At 34.1% G+C, this 20,374-nt stretch overlaps 2 long non-coding RNA genes and 1 other non-coding gene across 6 annotated transcripts; 2 read left to right on the top strand and 1 right to left on the bottom strand.

The window, feature by feature from the left end:
- The first annotated feature begins 3,237 nt into the window (after positions 1 to 3,237).
- LOC145607507 (small nucleolar RNA R71) lies at positions 3,238 to 3,345 on the top strand. The gene has a single exon (XR_014105573.1). It is a non-coding gene; the product is annotated as a small nucleolar RNA R71 (small nucleolar RNA).
- A 3,041-nt stretch (positions 3,346 to 6,386) lies between these two features.
- Positions 6,387 to 10,163, bottom strand: LOC145586185 (uncharacterized). 3 transcript variants are annotated; one of them, XR_014100821.1, is made up of 4 exons: positions 9,264 to 10,163; positions 8,773 to 9,157; positions 8,108 to 8,219; positions 6,387 to 6,518 (listed from the first exon to the last, which is right to left on the bottom strand). It is a non-coding gene; the product is annotated as an uncharacterized LOC145586185 (long non-coding RNA). The 3 variants fall into 3 exon arrangements; XR_014100822.1 differs by having other exon boundaries at positions 8,113 to 8,219; positions 8,773 to 10,163; XR_014100818.1 differs by having other exon boundaries at positions 8,773 to 10,163.
- Positions 10,164 to 13,949: 3,786 nt separating this feature from the next.
- LOC145599122 (uncharacterized) lies at positions 13,950 to 17,022 on the top strand. 2 transcript variants are annotated; one of them, XR_014103698.1, is made up of 5 exons: positions 13,950 to 14,105; positions 14,897 to 15,016; positions 15,107 to 15,181; positions 15,263 to 15,324; positions 16,963 to 17,022. It is a non-coding gene; the product is annotated as an uncharacterized LOC145599122 (long non-coding RNA). The 2 variants fall into 2 exon arrangements; XR_014103697.1 differs by lacking the exon at positions 16,963 to 17,022 and having other exon boundaries at positions 15,263 to 15,578.
- The last annotated feature ends 3,352 nt before the right edge of the window (positions 17,023 to 20,374 follow it).

Genomic DNA, 20,374 nt, shown 5'->3' on the forward strand with positions numbered 1-20,374 from the left:
TGTAATGCCTTTGAGCCTCATCTAGAGTCCGACTTGCGTAGTAGATGACACATGATTTTCTTTGTTTCTTTTGACCAAGAACGCCACCTACTGCAAAGTCACTAGCATTGCACATTAGCTCAAAAGGCAAGCTCCAATCCGGAGCTTGCACAACGGGAGAAGAAATGAGAGCTTCCTTGAGCTTACGAAACGCCTCAAGGCAAGCCTCATTAAAGTAAAAAACAACCTCTTTTTTGAGTAATTCGGTCAAGGGTTTGGCGATTGAAAAAAAATCTTTGATAAACCTCCGGTAAAAACCGGCATGCCTAAGAAAATCCCGTACCCCCGTGATGGAAGTAGGAGGGGGAAACTTTTCAATCACCGAAACCTTGGTCGGATCTACTTTAATGCCATTTTTTGAAACCTTATGGTCAAGGACGGTGCCCTCCTCAACCATAATATGGCACTTTTCCCAATTTAAAACCAAACTCGTCTCTTGACACCTTTTCAAAACTTTTTCAAGGTTAAAAAGACAAGTGTCAAAAGACGAGCCACCAACACTAAAATCATCCATGAAAACCTCAATTTCTTTTTCAAGCATCTCAGAGAAAATGGAAGTCATGCATCTTTGAAAAGTAGAGGGAGCATTGCATAATCCGAATGGCATTATTCGGTATGAAAATGTCCCATATGGAAATGTGAAAGTAGTTTTCTCTTGATCACTTGGATGGATAGGGATTTGAAAAAATCCGGAATACCCATCCAAGAAACAAAAGAAAGCATGGTTAGAAAGCCTTTCAAGCATTTAGTCCATGAAAGGGAGAGGAAAATGATCTTTCTTGGTGTTTTTGTTCAATCTCCTATAATCAATGCACATTCTCCACCCGGTCACCGTCCGGGTGGAGATTTCCTCTCCCTTTTCATCCTTGATTATGGTCATTCCACCCTTCTTTGGAACCACATGAACCGGGCTAACCCATTTTCTATCGGAGATAGCATAGATGATGCCCGCCTCACGTAGTTTCAAAATTTCTTTCTTCACAACCTCTTGAAGGTGGGGGTTCAACCTTCTTTGAGGTTCAATTGAGGTGGAATGATCATCTTCAAGATGAATACGATGCATGCATAAAGAAGGGCTAATACCTTTAATATAATCAATGCTATACCCTATCACATCCCTATATTTCCATAAAACATCAAGAAGTTTTTCCAAATTAAGACCATCTAGGGTAGCATTGACAATAATAGTGTATTTTCCCTCCTTATCAAGAAAAGAATATTTCAAAGAAGGGGGAAGGGGCTTGAGTTCTACCTTGGGAGGAGGCTTAGAACTCTCCTCCAATTTCTCCTCCTTGGACTCAAGCTCGGTCTCAACTTGTTGTTCAACTTCCTCCTTTGAGGATTCCTCCATTGCCATGACAAATTCTTTAGCCTCTTGAGAGTGGAACTCTTCTTTGCATGTAAGGGCTTCTATCATTGGATCTTGAGGCCTCATCACGACTCTCCCCAAACGATCTAGCTCTTCATTCACAACATTAACTCTATAGCATTTTTCAACCATGGGGGTCTTGAGCAACTTCGAAAATTCAAAGACAATTTTTTCATCGGCCACTTCACAAGTGATGGTGTTGTTCTTGCAATTGATGACCGCCCCCAAATTTTTAAGAGCTTCACGTCCCAAAATCAAAGGAGTGTTAACATCTTCCTCCATATCCATCACTACAAAGTCACAAGGCACGTAGATGTGTCCCACTAGAATTGGAACATCCTCAAGCTCTCCACAAGGTAATTCCACCGATCGATCGACCAATTGAATTGTCTTCCTTGTATGGATCATCTCAATATTGAGTTTTTGAGCAATGGATAGAGGGATTAAACTAACACTTGCTTGAAGATCGGCTAAGGCGCCCCTAGCTTCCATGTTCCTAATTTTCACCGGCAAAGTGAAACTTCCCGGGTCTTTTTCCTTCTTGGGCATCTTATGTTGGACAAGAGCACTCACTTGATGTGGAAGGGTGATAAGCTCATCATTGAGCTTCCTCTTGTTGGTGAAAATATCTTTGAGGAACTTGGAATAAGATGGCATTTGTGTCACAACTTCAAGAAAAGGGAGGGTGATATGCAAATTCTTCATGACACTAAGAAATTTTGTGAACTTGTCATTCAACTTCCTCTCTGCAAGCCGACCGGGAAAAGGAACCGGTCCATCAAGATTCCTAGCCTCACTAGGAATTGAAGTTGTCTTCTCATTGTCAATCTTCTTCTTCTCCGAACCTCCTTCTATCTCATCACTTTTTTCTTTCTCACCTCCCTTGTTTTCATTCACACTCTCCTCTCCTCCCTTCTTTTCCTCACTATCCCCTTCATTTGGCCCTTCATAGGAAGTTCCCGACCTCAATATGATCGCCTTGCATGTATCGGGTTTTGGATTGTGAGATTGGTTAGGTTGTGGTTGTCCGGGTAGAGTGGATGGTGAATTGAAAGGAGTTCTCTCAGCCAATTGAGCTAGTTGTGAATCAACCATCTTGTTGTGAGCTCTTATCTCTTGCATTTGTTGCCTAAAAGATTGCATTTGCGCATGCATGGCTTAGAGGAGTTGAGTTTGAGTTAGCTCCGCTTGAGGTGCTTGTTCTTGATGGTTTCTTTGAGGTGCTTGGGTTTGATTGTTGTATTGGTTGTTCCTTGGATAGCTTCCTCTTGGGTTTTGGGGTTGAGATGGAGGTGGATTTTGATATTGAGGATTAGAGTTATAGGAAGGTTGAGCTTGTTGGTTCCATTGTTGAGGTTGAGGTACAAACCCGGGTGGTGGTTGTCTCCAAGCTACTCCACCGCCGCTTCCTCTAAATCCCTCTTGCCTTGTGTTGTATGCCGCTACATGTTCGGGGCTTAAACCTCCACAATAGGATGTATCATGGTTCGTTCCTCCACAATTTTAACAAGAGAAAGAGTGAACTTGAGAAGAGCTTGCTCCACCACTTGAACTTGCATTCACACTCGTGCTCAATTTGGAAAGCCCTTTTGTTAGTTGATCAATTTGATGTTGTAATTGATCAACTTTCTCCAATTCGTAAATACTACCTCTCTTTGGAGCGTTTCTTCTTCGGCCCCCCCAAGAGTAATTCTTTGCTACCTCTTCTATTGTGGCTTCAACTTGATTTTGAGGGATCTTGATTAATTGACCACCCGCCCCCGCATCCAAATTGGCTCTTGACATGGGCTCCAATCCGTCGTAGAAAAACCCATGAGAAACCCTTGATTGTACTCATGGTGGGCACATGCTTGCACCAACTCTTTGAATCTCTCCCATGCTTCACCAAGACTTTCATCGGCCTCTTGCTCAAATGATGCAATTTTCCTTCTCATTTCGGCGGTCTTCACTTCGGAGATAAAGCACTTCAAGAACGCCTTTACAACCTCCCTCCATGTTGTGAGAGAGTTAGGCTTTACTTATTTTAGCCATTTCTTTTCTCGTCCGGTGAGATATTGCCGGAAAAGGTGCATACGAATGTAATCTTGACTCACTTCATTGGTTTGCATCATTGCGCACAATTTAAGGAATCGGTCAAAATGTTCAATAGGGTCCTCACTTGCACTTCCGGAAAATTGCTCCGATTGGACCATTCGAGTATATTGTGGATGGATTGAGAAGTTCGTTTCCGTGACGGGTAGCAAAATCCCTCCCGTGAGCTCATAATCCTCCGGATTTCCGAACTCACGAAACAAAACATCATTCTCTTGTCCCACCATTGATTCGTGTGGTGAACTTGAAGAGTAAGTATCACTCTCACTATCAACTATATCACCAAAACCTCTTCCCTCGTCTTGATGAAGCCTACGGACTTGTCTCAAGGTTCGGTTGATTTCGTGGTCAATTTGATGTGAGGGTGCTCCTTAAGACCTCCTAAGCATTCACCAAAGCTAAGAAAACAATTAGCAATGACAAGGATGATAAAACAAAAAAAACAAAAAGAAAAGAAATCAAAATGACTCTAACAAAAGCAATAATAGACGCTAAACAAGCCGCTTCCCCGGCAACGGCGCCAAAATTTGATAGGGATAAGATAGGTCGTTAAACTACTCCCTAAATCAAATTAACAATTTATAAAGCCTAACTTTACACTAAACTAGTTAGTGGCAAGTAAAGGGTCGATCCACTGAGGAAGCACACTCATTCAACATCACAATTACTAAGCAAGAGTAAGAAAGGGTGTATTTTTGTTGGTTTTTTGGATTGTAAACACTAGAACTATAAACAAACAAGATAAAGATGATTAAAACCAAGAGAGAACGACGCTAGGGGTTCGGGGGTGTCAAACATGATTAGAAAGAGGGGAACAATGATAGTTATCATGATGAACATGCCAAAGAACACAAGATTCTACCTAAACAATTCATTCTCATGCAATAGTCTAGGCAAATCAATGAAAGAAGTCTATGCTAGTTAGGATCATTCTCATGCAACCTATTAGACACAAGCAAATCAAGAGAATAAAGAAGCACAATACATGAAACTCCATTTTAACAACTCATTCTCATGCAATCATTAAAATACAGGTGATCTTAATCTAGTTCAAATCATTTTCATGCATTTAAACTAGAAGGCAATCAAATAAAGTGCAACAATAATCTCAAGCCATTAAAAATCATGTCTCTCATCAATTTAAGGCATGTAATCAATCCAACTATCATCATTCATCCATCATTTAATGCATATTTCACACCCCCTTCCCCTAGCTAAGAGATTAGCCTAGAAAAGGGGGAATAAACATGATAGCAAAACTAATACTAAACACAAGAAGCATGAAATCAAACATGATCAAAAACAATGAAAATAACAAAGATAGATTAATCCACAAAAAATAAATAAAAATAAGCAACTAGGAGGTAAATAAACAAAACTAAGAGAAAGGATTAGAGATTACTAAAGAGGCAATAAATGAAAGATGAAAACTTGCAAAGTTGCTTGATTCCTTGATTGAAGGGAAAGCTTGAACCAAAGTTGCATACAATGAGATAACTTGAGAAATACTACACTAGCTCTCTTTAAGACTACGGTTAATTGTCTAGGATCATGAGATAATCCAATACCATTACATAAAAACGTTCTAAATAACCGCCTAAAATAAACCGTACAAAGCAGCTGGAATAAAAGAGATGGTCCGACCGAACAGTGGGAAGGTTCGGCCGGACCACAGGGTAGGTTCGGTCGAACCTCCCCTGATCTTGGTCTGGTCAAACTTCTGAGGTTCGGTCAATAGACATTTTTAAAAAATAGTTACTTGTGAATCTATAGCACAATTCTACTATAAGGTTAAACGTTTTATTCTAAAAGTTCTACAAATTAGTTAACATTTCCCTAATTATCACAAAATCACATTTGTTAACGAATATCATTTAGTGAAAGAATTGAAGTTTGTCCAAATCTAATTGTCGATTTCTATGCCCTTTTTTTGGTCACTCTGTTTTTCCATCCCTTTAGCTTTCATTTTCTTTTATTTATGTTTTATAATTTTGAGTAGTTTTGAAAGTTTCTAAAACATATTTTCATCTCCTTAACTACACTCTAAAAAGTTTCTCTCTCCTTACTTGTTTTATTTCCTCAAACTCTCTCTATCTCTTTCTCGATCTCTGTCTCCCTCCTTTTAAATGGCCTCTCTCTCTCTCTCTCTCTCTCTCTCTCTCTCTCTCTCTCTCTCTCGCATGGTTATAGAATGTCATGGCTATAGGCTAATACCCAAAAGCAAAATATTAAACATCAAAAGTATATGTAACGTGTAAATATATACTGAAACCATATGCATACAATCTCCAAAGTAAAACACATTAAGAAATTGATTGGACTTCTTCCTATATCCAAAGCATAAAAGTATTTTTGATAATCACATAATAGATACATAAAATCGTGGAATTCAAGCGCTAATTTGCATAATGCTCTACCTATTGAGTAAAAAGGCTAGTGTTATTTAGGGCAATATAAGTAAAAGTGATGCGTTTTAAAATTATCTTACAATATTCCTATTTAAAAACCCATAAAATAGGATGTTTTCACCTTTAAAATCTTGATGTACAACTATTGAAAAAATAAACAAAAGGCTTAATACCTTAATGTACTACAACCAGCTAACAATATAACATGCAACAACTTCCATTCCAAATTATCCGGAACAAAACAAATTGATCATACTCTTAGATTATACATGTATCCAAAAGAACATATTAACTCGCCTAGTTTGACAAGAATCAAATCAAGCTATATCACACGATCAGATGATAATTTACAAAGAATATAGAATGTCGGGCCTACTAAGAAAATTCTCGACGTAAAAAATGGATCTAAAATGTGTAAAATAACAAGCCAAAAAGCTACGAAGCTCAATATTATTACTCTGTACTATATATCTGTAAACTCTTCTGAAGCTCACATTTTGTTTTGCCTGAACGACAAGATAAAGAAAAGCGATCTGTTGCACTTGAAGTCATAATTTTCATCGCTATATGCTTGATGCAATGAGTTGCAGTTGCTACCTTAGAGTATTAACCTGAAAGAGTCAAACCAGAACTCCAATTAATCAAAACCAAATATTTCGGTTGAAAAAAAAAAGGAATTCTTGATATCACACTTATAGTGGCATCATATATACGGAGTATGTCACAAGCTTAGATCAATACTGAGATAGTTTTCTTGTTTTTGCAAGCATACCTCACTACTTTATCTATTAACAGACATTTATTGATCCCTAATCATAAGCATAAAGTTTAATAATAGTATAATATAGGATTTCAAGTTCACAATTACATAAACTACAGAAGAAATTAAATGGATCGATGAGCACTCTGCTTATAATTTACTTCGGATAATAAAGCAATACATGACTGTCCATTTTGGATCAAGAGTGTGTTATAAAGGTTTAATCATTAAAAATAATTTAAAACAATTAGCTTAATCATGAAATCATACAATCTTTTAATAAGCAATTATTGGAGTCGTCTTTTTTTAAATGAAAATTTACCGAAGAGCAACAGTTCCAAGATGGTAACGCGAGGGTTCTTGACTCCTCCGCTAGTCAGAGCTAATTTTCTAGCAACCTTCATTAAGAAAATAATCACTTAGACATTTAACAATCTTAATTAAATAAATAAATAAAGCCCTAACTTTAGAATGCAGAGAAATCAAATCCCTATTTTTTTTTTTTTTTACCAAATTGCATTGAAACTACCCCAAAATAATGAACTAATTGATTTAAACCAGAAACTACAATTTTAAAACGATTTGAATTGATTCGAGAAAACCCCTCAATTTCAAACGAACTCAACTAAATCGGAAGCCCCCAATTTCTTATCAAATTGAATTGACAAATTCTCAATTTTAAAATGAACTAAATAAAGGAAACCATGGGAATGAAGAGATACCTTAGTAGCAAGTTTCTATGTAAGAGCCATTGAATTAGTTATCCATATATCAAGAACACACACACGAGTACTCAATTTAGGAAGGAAGCACAGCAGCCCCAAACAAAACAAACAACCCTTGCAGCAGCAACAAGCACAGAACAATGATACTCAAGAAGAAGAACACAAGAACGATCACACCACAAAAACTAACTCACAAGCACCACACAGCAATCCCACACACTACCATAACACGAATGGAAAAAAAAGACCTTGAAAAACCTCATCACATTTGCACACAAAGAACCCAAGACTACCTCTTGAATTCTAACAAGGATGAAAAAAATATTAGTGTTTATAGTGTGACCATTGCAGGGGACATCTAACCAGCAAAACTCTCTCCCAGATTTATCTATGCAAAGTTTTTATTGTAGCGGTCATTCAGTGTTTCCAGCAGATACGAACCAAAAGGTGCAAATGAGTTTAGGTCACAGAATGCCATGCACAGCATAAATCTAATTCCAGCCACACTTCATGCAACTTTAAGGCACATCAATGCTCAATACTCCATTTCCTTAAACCTTAATGAGCTTATTCTTTTCCCATTCAAAATTATACATATTTAAAGCTTCAAAGGAACCTAGAAAAATATATACAACATCCCCACTTCTATATCAACAATCCAGCAGGCAGAAGAAAGCAACATAATCTACAGGTGCACAATTAGAATATATCAAACCTGACCCTGTTCCTCCAGCAATCGAATGGCATAAAACAAATCCTTCAATACTATCACTTCCATCTGCTTCTCTATCGATCTTGTCCATGATGTCCTCTTCAACATTCTTCCCCTGAATGCGCAAAAAGTCTACATCAAATATAGCACCAATCCAATATCAACATACAGGAGACCAATACATTAAACCACATCATTCACATTAATTTGCATATCCCCTTGTTCAATCGTACCAAAAGCCATAATTATCTGCTTCTTGATCACTCAGACTAACCTTTAGTATGCCAACCAGCTAAGAACATTTATGTTCGGTAATAGAGGCAATCATATAAATCACCCTTCACTCAAAAAGATGATATGTAATGGTGTCAATTTTGATAATTATAGATTCAAGCTTTGATTAAACACTTTATGTGTTTTAAAATATCCCTGAATATGAGAAAAATATCATGTTCCCAACCCAACCCAATTGATCATTGAGGATGTCATTTTTGTTTACGAAAGACAACAGTATATCCATAATGCTTTCTTACAAGAAAATAGGACAGTATACTTTAAAAGGGCCAGAAATAAATTTAAGCCAAAAAAAATGATAATCTTAAATAAGTAGCTTGAAATCAATAGTACAGGATAGATTAAAAATGAGACATTTTACATGAGGGACATACCTAGTGGTATCCACTGGCCCTATTGTTTCCAGCACCCCCTCCATGATCGGCAACGAAAACATTTTCATGATTGTATGAACCAGGCTCTACCTAGTGAGTAGCGAGATATAATATATTGCCTACTAACCTTGGGCTACACACTTTATTAGTCATGGGGATTAAGGATTCTCTACCATGGTCTTAAAGGGATTGATCTAAAGCTCCAACTTTACGGTTGTAAGGCATACTCATTTCTTTAATTATATGCCAAACTAAACTTATTATAATGTGTAAGATAGGTTATATAGCATTCGATTCCTCAAAACCCGTATTATATTCGACATATGTACATGATTCTGTTCTACATCCCTCACGTTTGGGGTCTTAAAAGGTACCTCCTGGAATGCTGGACAAACAAGAGATAGATGATCATGTTAGAATGGTTCAAAAGGAGGCTGAAAAGGTCACCACTCATTCTCTCAAAACAAAACAAAAATCCAAGCATTGCTCACCTTTAGAAGCTTGATTATGTTTTTGAGGTAAAGACTCATTATATTTAGGTTTTTCTCCTTTGCCTTCATATACAGGTTTTACATTCCCCTTGGTAAATTCATCACCTGTTTGCCTTCGCTTGCACCATTTTGCAACACCAAACCAAACTCCAAGCACAATAGCTAAAAGAAGCAACACAACAATAGCAACACTAACTATTGGCTTTATGTACTTTGTTGAATTTGACGAACTTGATGTTCCGGGAGCTGATGGGCTATCCTCTGGCTGCTTGCGTGTTTGTTGAGAAGGCTGTCCAAGTAAAGATGCATTTGTTGCTGGCGCTAAAGTTGGGGATCCTGCTGGAGGTGGTGGAAGAACAGTGGTATTGAAAGGGTTTCCAGTGCTTCTGCAAAACCAAAAAGAAGCTTAGCTTTGTGCCAGGAATGACTACAGACAGTCAGACACACATATGCTAAGCAACTGCTTGTAAACTTTTGAGCAGTGAATTCAGAAAGTCACAGCAGAGAGATTAATACAAAATTACAATGTGTTCTTCGAGCAACTAAATCATGTAAATGAAAAAAATACTCGTATAAAGTAACATTGTTTTTCTCCTTTACAATTATGTATGTCATCTGACCATCAGTATGGTCGAATAGTTATAAGCATCAAAATCTTTTTTTTTTTAATTAATCTAGGCTCCAAATCAATAAGTAATGCTCGTGGTATGTAGTTCTGGTCATCAGCTTGGTAAAAAAAAAAACATCTTTCCTGTCGCCTCCCTGCAGATAATCATTCAAACAACACATAATTTTCTTAAATAAACTATACATAACACACCACAGACATTTAAAAAAATAAAAGGAAATAAAAGGAAAAAATTGGTACTCGGTAGAACAAAACTGTATTTAATCAAAGTTCTTTAGTAAATTGCAGACCAACAACAATAATTGAATGCATGCATAGATGAATGATAATTAAAAGGGTTCAAACAGATATGTAAAAACATAGACTATATAGTGATAGAGATGATAAGTTGCAGGGCCATAGCGTATTGGGAAGAAGTAGGGGAGGATGGGGTACCAAGCCAAATAGGGCAAATGGGTAAAGTAATAGAGCAGTTCACCGCTTCACCATTATGACTTATACATACACCCTTGTATCCAATAAACTTCTACACTCGGAAATTAACCTGCATACTCTTCCTTGATCAAAATAGGCATCACAAAACACCTATGTTCTATACTATATAGAGCATTTCTATGAGCCAAGAGTTGAGGCATACCACCAACGCGCCTAAACAATCCCAGCATCCAATGATATCTTCATAATGTGCAACAAGTCCAAACAAAATATCATATAGTGACTTAGCAAGGTTACCTCCCAGAATCACTTAGCAAGGGTAAAATAGGACAAAAACCCAATAATACATATTAGAGCACTTTGCCAAAATTTTCAAAGAAGAACTTATTCACTTACACAAGCCCGACAAAAATATAAGAAATGATTGATTTTCTATACTTGATGAATAACTTAACAATTGGGGAAGGGCACACACTAAGCATAAACGTGAGAAAGGTTCAAAATTTTCAAAAACTACCTAAAGGATATTAATTATCTATAGTAATTAAACTTCTCATTTGTAAATGAACATAACCTTCAACAACTAACTTGGTTTCATTTTACGGTCACATGACTCACATCCCGACAATACTATGTGCTGCTCTAATCCACTTATAATATGAGCAAATGGACCAAAAATAGGTCTACCATACAATAATACCCAAGAAATAGCAGTGCCTTTAGCTACACATAGCTATTTGACACACAAATGCTTAATTTAAGCATTACCTAAAATTCTTGAACAACAAAACACTTCATCAATGTGTAAAATTACCACTCAAAACTCTCACCAATTTATTTGACAAAAATCAGATTTGATAGAAAAATAGCCTAACATCAACTAAGCTTGTCTCTCAATCAATCAAATTAAAATTCCATCAATTCCACAAAACACAAAAAAACATCAACAACAACACACAAACCACAACACACAGATCATAAATAAATTATTACATTCTAGAAATTAAATAAATAAATAAAAAACAAATCGACCATGCAATAATATATGAGTTTCTTCACCTCAAAATCGAATCCAGCAAACCTTGCTCCGTCTTACTCCTTCTGCCTATTTTAGAAAGAAAACAGAGAAACTGGAGGATGAGAAAAGAAAGGAGAAAAAAAAGGAGAAATAAACAAAAAAAAAAAAAAACACAGTCAACATTCATACTAAAGGTTAGATGAAAATTGAACCAATTTGAACAAGAAAGAGAAAGGAGAGTATAATTGTACCTGGAGATCAACAATTCTGTGACAAATCAGACAATAAGACTACTAACAATAATAAAAAAAAAAAAATTCAACCTGAAAAAACGATAAATCACTCAAATTCAACCCAAAAAAACCACCACACAATCAAAGAAGGCACTAAAATTCAACCCAAAAACGAAAATAAATAGAACAAACAAACCCTTAAAAAATCGAACAAATAAACCCAAAAACATCGAAAACAAATCGATCAAATAAACCCCATTAAAAACGAAACGATTTCGAACAAATACTCCCACAAAGATTCGACCCAAAAAATTCGAAAACATAGAACATGTATGAAAAAAATCCATGGCAATCGAACAGGTAAAGTCTAAAAATTTAAAACTATATCGAGAAAGAGAAACCTGATGAATGTGACGATCGAAAAAACATCCACAACCTCAGACTCGAAAAATCGTCGAAAGGGATGATTGTTGGTCTTGAGTTGCTGAAGTTTCTCTCTCTAGGTTTCTCTCTCTTTGTTTCCCCTTTTTCCTTCTGAGATGAAAATACAGAGGAGGAAGAAGGTGAGGAAAGAAGGTGAGGAAGTCGGTGAGAGAGTGAAGGCCAAGTAAGGGTGAGAGTGTAAGGCCCTGTTCTTTTGAGCTTCTGGGCAGAGCAGAGTAGAGCAGATTTCAGCAGAGCAAAGCAAAGTAGAGCAGAGCAGAGCAGATTTCAGCCGAGCCGAGCAGATATTACTATTATTACCATCATCATTATTATTATTATTATTATTATTATTATTATTATTATTATTATTATTATTATTATTATTATTATTATTATTACTACTACTACTACTATTACTATTATTATTATTATTATTATTATTATTAAATATTAATTATTTTTTTATTATTATTATTATTATTATTATTATTATTATTATTATTATTATTTTATTATTATTATTATTATTATTATTATTATTATTATTATTATTATTATTATTATTATTATTATTATTATTATTATTATTATTATTATTACTACTACTACTACTACTACTAATATTATCGCATTATTATTATAATCATTAAATTTTAAAAGTTAAATATTAATTATTATTATATTTATTATAATTATTATTAAATATTATTTAATTATTATTATTATTAAAAATTAATGATTAGTATTATCTTTAAATATTTGTTATTATCTTAATATTAATTGCTATTATAAAAATAAATTATCTTTATTATAATTAATATTATTAGTTATAAGTATTATTATTACTATTAGTATAATTACTATTATTATTACTATTATTATTATTATTAAATATTAATTATTATTGTTATTAATAATTATTAATAATTTATTATTATTATTATTATTAAATATTAATAATTATTTATTATTTTTTTTATTTTTTTATTAAATATCAATAATTAATTATTGTTATTATTATTATTAAGTATTAATTATTATTATAATTAAATATTAATTATTTATTATTATTAAATATTAATTATTTATTATTATTATTATTATAAAATATTAATTATTATTATAAAATATTTAATATTAATTATTTATTATTATTATTATTAAATATTAATTATTATTATAATAATTTAATATTAAGTATTAATTTTAAGTATAGCAGAGCAGGGCAGAGCAGAGCAGATTGAAGCAGAGCAGAGCAGAGCAAAGCAGATTTCAGCAGAGCAGAGAAGAGCAAAGCAGCTCTAAAGAACGGGGCCTAAGTCGGTTGGAGAGCAGAAGGCAACAAACAATAGGAATAAGGGGCAGAATGGGCAATTCATAAATGTTGGGGGCAAGGCTGTAATAGCACCACAAGGTACTATTCACCAGCTACAGTAAATACGTTTGCATGTTTATAAGGGTTATAGATTGTAGAGGGAGAAAAAATTGTTAAATAATACGGAGTAATAAAGCTTTTTTTATTTTTATGATGACAATTTTTTTATTGGTTTTATTTAAAGGGTATTTTTGGAATGGGAAAATTCCCAAACAAAAAAGGGTGTTCCCTTTAGTAAGTAACATAGATTATTCATTTTAGTATTTCTCTTTTTTATGGATTCCACTCAAAGCAACTAGTCATGCCTAGGAAGCCATCTCTATTTGACCTTTTGTCACAATTATAATTGTTAGTAGTATTAATCTATACCCATTATAAAAGTGCAAAAGAATTCACTGTAGCTTGTGAATAGTTCTTTTGCGTGCTATTACATAGACGCCCCTGAATTAAATGAAATGCCAAATTTGCCCTTGCTGCCAGTTGTTTCCTACCTTGCCCCAACATTACTGAATTGCCAATTATGCCCCTTCTTCCCACCGACTTACTTGGCTTGCTTTCTCACCGACTTCCTCACCTTCTTTCCCCTCTGTCTGAAGGAAAATGGGTTAGAGTATTTAGGGGAAACAAGGAGAGAGAAACCTAGAGAAAGAAACTTCTGCAACTCAAGACCAACGATTGTCCTTTCGATGAAGGTGCTTTGATTTTCCGATCTCGTCACATTCATCAGGTCCGATCTCGTTTCTCTTTCTCAATTTAGTTTCAAATTTTTGGGCTTTACTTATTCGATTGTCGTGGATTTTTTGCATATATATTCCTGTTATTTTTGATATGTTTTCGAATTTTTTTGGTTGAATCTTTGTGGGTGTATTTCTGATTAATCGTTTTGTTTTCAATGGGGTTTATTTGATCAATTTGTTTTTGTTTTTTTGGGTTTATTTGTTCGTTTTTTTTTCGATTTTTTAAGGGTTTATTTGTTCTATTTCTTTTCGTTTTCTGGGTTGAAATTTAGTGCCTTCTTTGATTGTTTGGTGGTTTTTTCGGGTTGAATTCGTGTGATTTATCATTTTTTGGGTTGATTTTTTATTGTGTTAGTAGCATTATTGTCTGATTTGTAACAAATTGTTGATCTACATGTACAATTCTATCTCCCGTTTCTCTTTCTTGTTCTAATTGGTTCAGTTTTCATCTAGCCTTTAATATGAATAGCTTACTTGTTATCTTTCTTTTTTTTTTTTGGAAGATTGTTAATTGCATGTTGAGATTGATTTTGGATTGAATTGAAGCCAAAAAATTTGAGTAAATACAAATTCTATTATAATAAATGTTAATTTAAGCGGAGTGCGGGGAATCAATCTAAACTTTCTTAAAATTTCAAACCGTATGTAAATAGAGTAGTTTTAATAGGAGATCCAATATTTTCATAATGTAAATTACATTTTTGTATGGGATTTTTTTTTTTTTTTTACTCTAAAGGTTGGTATCAAACCATGCTTAATGTATGCTAATCTATCTTTGCAGCTATTTTATCTGAGAAGGAGATGCACTTGACTGGAGTTTATGATTTAGTTGTTGTGTTAACTCACAAGGGTAGAAGTGCTTATTCAGGGCACTATGTTGGTTGGGTGAAGCAAGATAATGGTTAGTGGTAGAAAAACATATGTTTAAGCTATCTCTGATACGAAGTATTATTCTAGATTTTTCAATTCTTATAGATTTTGTTGCTTCCAGGAAAGTGGATTGAGTATGATGACAACAACCCAATTCCCTAACGAGAAGAAGACATTGTGAAACTCTCTGGGGGAGGTAAGCTAAATGTCTACTAACCTGCTTTCTTACGAAGTTTACTTCTAAGCGCCGCTTTCTTATAGATTTTGTTGCTTCCAGGAAAGTGCGTTCCTCAATCCTCCAATGCCTTCAATTTTCAGTATCCTTTCATTCTCTGGCAGGTATCTTTCTTTGTTTATTTATGTTTAGTCCATTTCTCAGGTTTTTTGGGATGTTTAGTCTGTTGAATTTGAATTCTGGGATTTGGGGTTTTATTTAGTATTGTTGGATTTCTATGTTGAGGGAATAAATGAATTTATTTGTGTACTTTGATCCAAAAGTGGTCATATGGCGGCAGTGTGGTTGAGAAATGGGTGTAGCTGATTGTTGCGACTTTGGGTGTGTGGGAGCCTGGGAGGTTGGGGTTTGGGTGGCTAATTATATATATATTTTTTTTCTAAATTATTTTTGGTTTTAGATTTTTCCTGAAATTTTGTTCTTTTATCTCTTATAATTACAGATATATGTTTGAGTTCCTTCCATTGAATGACCTTCGGAGCTTTTCCTACATTGATGGAGCTAGCAAGGTAATGTGTTTATATATATCATCAAATTTCGATTTTCTCTCTTAAATTCGTATATATTAGCTAGCGAGGTAATGTGTTTTTATATATCTTTAAAAATTATTGAGTCAGCAACTCAGTATATTCAACTTGCTCTCTTAAATTCAGTATGTTTTATCCTATTGTTCTATAAACCGTAATGTAATAGATTATTGATAATTATATTTTATGGGGTAGGTTGATTTTTTGGCTGGGTTAAAATTTCCCTTCATTCTCAGTTTTGATGAGTGCTTTGTATTTGTACATTAATTCAGTAGCAATTCTCTATTTTGATTGTTGGTGTGCATTTGTTTGTGACTTAATATAGACATGATGGTACATAAAAGGTATTGAAGAATTTTCTTAACCTCAAACTGCTGCATCATGACACTTTGTAAGGGTAGAATAAGAATTGAATTGATTGTTATCCTTGTGAAGATTGTTTATACTGTTTTTGCTTCAAATGCCTTGTATAGCTTTAGCCTTTAGATCGAGGACTTGGATTGGTTTAATAATATAAAAGAAACTGATTCTTGTTTAGAGGTTTTTTTTTTTTCCTTTTTTTGACAGGGTGTTTTTAGTTATTGAACTTCCCATATTGTTTATTATCTTATTTGAGCTACCTGGAGTATTTACTCTTGTGTAGTTTCTTTGGTTAGGGGAGGAATTTGGTTATGCTATCATTATGATTTGGCTATTTCACATGTCATGGTGCTATTTTATTGAATGTAATATTATTTAGCCTCTTTAATGGATGGTATAGGGTTATATGAATTTCATGGTTATTATATAAGAAGTGAATTGGAGCTTAATTTGCATTAGATTTTTTTGCTCCAATGATTGCGCTCTTAATGATTTGTACAGTTGTGAGTTATATAATTGTTGGTGCTTGGAGTTAAAGAAGGGTGGTGATAGATTTTTTTGTGAATAAGTTTGGGAATAGCGGTCTTGTTAACATACTTCGTATATGGCATTGCAGCAAACTTAATTGATATTATTATGTACTTTTACCAAAATTCAGTGAGAGTTATGTTGTCAAGATTAATCTTGTGTCTCCTCTCAACTTCCTTGTATATTTGTAATGTTTGTCCATGCTATTGATCTTCTCTTAAATTTTGTGCAATGTTAAGCAAGTTGCAATTATTGGGTCCCAGCTTCTATTGAACTTACCGAACATTTTTGTACAAAGGTGTTGATTTATTTTTGATCTTTTGATAGGTAAATCTGTACCGAGTGCTCCCTGCATATACCGGAGGATCTACGGTTGCTTCATGTAGTGCTCAGTTTAATTGTGAGTTTTTTTTCCTTTACATTCTGCATTGTAATAGGTTCGTTGCTTAATTGGTATGTTATCTGTTGATGCATGTATGATTTTGATTTTGGAACTTTTGTGGTGGAGAGTTTACTTCCCAGACTCTGGGCATCATAGGATAGTAAATTAGTGTATAAGTGATGTCCATGTCATGGGATTGATTGCAGCAATCTGCTAAGAAAGGAAAAGTGATGTCGTTTAGACGTTCGTGTCATGGGATTGATTGCAGCAATGTAAATTATTTGTAGCATTACTAAAAGATCATTGTCCTATTGAATGATTTGACATTGATATATTGTAAACCAAATTATACTATATTGGTACAATTCCTAAGTTGTGAATTTACCATAACAATTAACAACTTCAATAGATTTATTATACTTCATGTCCAACATTTTTAGAGTAGCAATTTCCGACTTGAAAGTCGATGTCTTAAAGGAATTTTAGTTATCAAGTCACTACTTTCTATGAGACGTACTCAGTTGATTGTTGATTATCTGAAACTGTGAAGAAGTCATAAGTAATTTAAACTGTAGTATACCTATAAATCTATATCTATCCTTAATTCTTCTTGCTTCAGCAGGTGGATGAGTCAACTCGCTCGACACCAAGGAAGAAATCAATTAACCCACCAAGTATGACATCAATAGATGAACTCCGAACACCCGACTTTGAAGCCTTGTTGAAATCATTTTGGGACTTTAGGTTTGGAAAGCAGACAAAAGGTGATGTGAAACATATATACGGACAAGAGGGTGTTTTAACTAAAGTGAGTCAGTAGTTTAATTGTAAGATGCATCTATAGTATTATGTAGAAACAATGTACACTTATACAGTATATGTATACAAACAATGTAGCTTCAATTTCCTTAGATAATCAAAGGTCATTGTACTACTCTCTGCTTATTGATGTGTAAGAGTGATAATTTACATTGTAAAATCTTATTATTATTATTATTGTTATTGTTATTGTTATTGTTATTGTTGTGTATGATAATCTTTCTTGTTGCCGGTTATTAATTTAATGTTTGTTTTAATATATACTCCGCACTTGATCGTTAATTCTAATGGTTATGACACACCATGTAAACTGCAACTACGTGTTGAGATAGCGTGACGGTAATGGCTCTAATGTATATGAGAACTTTAGATTACTAGCTCATACTTTTTTTCTATGCTCCTTCATTTGCATGAACGTTACATACTTACGTATCAAGTTAAGTATAAACTTTTAAAAATGTTATGTGCAGCCACAATATTCTATTTAACCGAATAAATTAAAGATATACAACACTTCTTGAAAAGAATTTTTAATTTGAAAAGAAAAACAATATTTTTCAAATAGACTTTATAATTTGGAAAACCTAAGTGGTACAATGTAACAAAACATGGAAAGAGAGAGGAGAATGATTGAGAACGGCAGGAATGCAAATAAAGAGTTATAAATTTTGAAAATCACAAGCTAGGAAGGGAAAGGAGGGAGGGAGGGAGGAAGAGAAAAAGATGGTCAATTAATTGTCAATTTGATGTGATAAAAAACCAATAATAATGTGATAATTTGTCTACAAAGTCAATTTGATTGATAACATATTTAGAAAATATATTCAACCTTAAGGTAGAATGCGTTGGATTCTTGCGTAATATTTCCTTTAGTTTGCATATACCATGCTTCTTTCCATAGACATTGAAACCCTTTATTTTGTTCATCTATTTATATTTCAAAATCACCTTAATAATATATAAAAACACACAATACAAAGGAGAAATAAGCCACATAATATCAAAAAATACATAAATAAAGACATTATGTGAAGAGAGGATAAGAGAACAGAAAGGGGCAGTGGGGAGGGGGAGAGGATGAGAGAGGGAAGGAGTAGGGAAATAGAAGGGTCGAGAGAGAACGCGGACCGAAAAAGAGACAAAGAGGGCTGAGAGAGAGAGAGAAAGGGAGGACGCGAGAGAAGAGGTCTCATAGAGAGTGAAAGAAACAAAGGACATGAGAGAGAAGTTAAGAGAAAAGAGAAAGAAAAAGAAAGTGGGCCTAAGAGGAAGAAAGAAAGATAAAGAGGACCATAAGAGGGTGAGAAGGTTTTAAAGAAGAAACGATAAGAGATAAAGGGGCCTAGAGACACAGAAAGGGATTGGGAAAGAAATTAAAGAGATTAGGAGGCCGCAAGAAAGAGAGAAATATAGAGAAAAGATGGGAAAGGTAAAGAAATCGGGGGATATGGATTGGGAGAACAAATGCAGCTAATAAATTTTCAAAAAAAAAAAAAAAAAAAAAGAAAAATTAAAAGAGTGAAATAATTATAGAGCAAAATAATTTGAAAATTATTGAGCTACTCGGTAAAAAAAACCCAATAAAAAATCCATAGTGCATCCTAATTATCATAATCATTTTAAGATGGAGATATTTGAAAATGATTGAGCTACTCAATAAAAAAAAACCCATAGTGCATTCTAAAATAATAGTATAGTTTTTTAAAAAACTATATATTCTAACAAATTCTAGATAACTTTTTTACTTTTACAATTGTTGTTCTATAAATATTTTCCTGTAGAAACTTTATCACTACTCCTTGTATATTCATGTATTATTGCTACTGCAAAACCCGAACACAACCACGAATATCACAAAACCAAACATAACCACGAATTTTACTTATCTTGCCGTCGAGGGGGCACGCGCATCGCGCGTGCTCCAACGACTAGTGAGAGGAAATATGTAAAAAAAAATACTTCCTCCGTTACGTATTATGTGCAACTATTGCCATTTTGGGATGTTACAAGTTATGTGCAACAAAAAAATTTTCCTTATATAGTAAATTTTTTGAGTAAATTTACTAAAAGACCCTTACTTCAATCCAATTTACAACCATATCCGCCACTGAGGAACTAGAAATGGAGGAAAGTTAGGCATTTACAAATGCATAATAAGGGGTATTCATGTAATTATACATATGTACAAACGAATGCATATTCTGGTATCATTGGATGATCAAATGGTACCACTAAATATAAAGTGATACTATATGTGCACATAATGGTATTATATATGCATTCAGTTTTACAAAATTTATGCATAAATAGTACCACTGAGGATTCAATGGTATCATATAAACTTTCAGCGGAACAATCAACATGTGGTCCCCCATCACGTGATACAATCCGACCAAAAAATAGATGGGGTCCACCTACAGACCTTTCTCTTCCTATCTCTCTCCACTTTTCTCTCTCTATCATGTGTTTTAATAATATTTTAATCAATGTTATGCATTTACAAATGCCTAACTTTCCTCCCTTTAAAATTCCTCATCC

The sequence above is a fragment of the Chenopodium album genome, chromosome 2 (assembly GCF_948465745.1).
Source record: "Chenopodium album chromosome 2, dcCheAlbu1.1, whole genome shotgun sequence".
NCBI lineage: Eukaryota > Viridiplantae > Streptophyta > Magnoliopsida > Caryophyllales > Amaranthaceae > Chenopodium > Chenopodium album.